We start from the raw sequence: 1,784 nt of genomic DNA, 5'->3' as shown, positions 1-1,784 counted from the left end.
TATTGGAATCCATTCCGTACAGAGAAATATGCCCGGCATGGCCAAGTCGTTAGGGCGCATGACTCGCAATCTGAGGTCCGCAGGTTCAAATCCTCGTCCCACCAAACATGCTTGCCCTTTCAGCAGTGAGGGCGTTATAATGTAATGGTCAATCCCGCTATCTGTTGGTAAAATAGTAGCCCAAGAGTTGGCGGTGGGTGGTGATGACTAGCTGCCTTCCCTCTAGTCTTACACTGCTAAATTAGGGACGGCTAGTGCAGATAGCCCTCGTGTAGCTTTGCGCGAAATTCTAAAAACCCAAACCCTGTGACAAGAATAATGCTTACCTTTACTGTAGCTTTTACCAACTAATACTGTTCTGTGACATTTTTTTTTCTTCCTGGAATAAAGTGTCATGGTATGAGCACCTTATCTAGCAAACTCATCTTTTATTTTGATTTCTTACAAATTTAGTGTTTCTTTTAAATGTGCAGTTTTATCAGAAGTAGTGAAAATAGAACATATTTTAACAGATGAGTACGTTGCCAGTCTTCATCTTCCCAGTTTTGATGCTCATCTTACTGAACTAACAGATGATCAGGCCAAATACATGGGGTTGAACAAAGCAGGGCCTTTCAAGCCTAACTATTACAGGTAGGTTTAGCGTGAATAAATGTTTCCATAACTTCCAGAGAATAGAAAACATGCCATCTGTCCAAACATTATAGAAACATGCATTAGATACAAACATTATGAAAACATGCTTTAGCTATATAAATAATATGCCTATGTTTGTCTGTCCAGAACTTTTCTCCCAAATTTCTTGATGAAATAATATAACTTTCATATCATTAGATAGGCCTTTGTCCAAGATTACATATTGGCTTTTCAATTCAGGATTACCTTACCCATTCTTTGCTTAGTTAAACATTTTCAATGCAGTGAACATGGTACACAATGTCATTGTCATCACATGACAACTGGCTTCAATTTCAACTTTAGTTTTTTTTATTTGCAAAGTATTTAACACAAGAACACTAGACATTCAGATGTTTCTGCATATTCAGCTAAGTTTGCTTTGCTTACAACTTTACTTTAAAACAATTTAGCTTAAACACCTTTCAAGTTACTTTTATCTCTACTACAGGTTTTGTTGTAACTTATAAAACTACATCATACACTAAATGCTCATAACTGTTTCATACTATGTACACTATTATAAATACCATTACTTTATTGTTTACTTTGTGTAGTTTTATGAAATTAAATTATGTACGTACATATGTTAGTTTTATTAAACAAATTTATGTATGTACATGTAGTTTTATTAAATAAAGTTACGTACATACATGTAGTTTTTTTAAATAGTTACATTTATGTGAGTTTGTTTATTTGGATGCTTAAAATTTGGGCAAATAGACCAGGATTTATAAATCTAACCCATAATGCCTGCAAGAAAGTGTAGCTTAAATGGTGTGCATGAAAATAATAGAATAAGGAAAATTCAAATGAAGAGCATGAAAACTACTGCAGATGTTTTACAGGTTAGTATACAAACATTATGAAAACATGCCTTATGTACAAACATTATGAAAACATGCCTTATATACAAATATTATGAAAACATGCCTTATATCCAAACATTATGAAAACATGCCTTATATACAAACATTATGAAAACATGCCTTATATACAAACGTTATGAAAACATGCCTTATATACAAACGTTATGAAAACATGCCTTATATCCAAACATTATGAAAACATGCCTTATATCCAAACATTATGAAAACATGCCTTATATC

General features: G+C 33.2%; 1 long non-coding RNA gene across 1 annotated transcript in view; it reads left to right on the top strand.

Moving 5' to 3' along the window:
• Nucleotides 1-490: 490 nt before the first annotated feature.
• Nucleotides 491-1,784, top strand: part of LOC111083755 — a 3,846-nt gene continuing 2,552 nt past the window's right edge. The window contains exon 1 of the long non-coding RNA XR_002609229.1: nucleotides 491-633. This is a non-coding gene — a long non-coding RNA (uncharacterized LOC111083755). The remainder of the gene's footprint in view (nucleotides 634-1,784) is intronic.

The sequence above is a fragment of the Limulus polyphemus genome, unplaced genomic scaffold (genome assembly GCF_000517525.1).
Source record: "Limulus polyphemus unplaced genomic scaffold, Limulus_polyphemus-2.1.2 Scaffold11050, whole genome shotgun sequence".
NCBI lineage: Eukaryota > Metazoa > Arthropoda > Merostomata > Xiphosura > Limulidae > Limulus > Limulus polyphemus.
This window is presented reverse-complemented; position numbering and strand designations above follow the sequence as displayed.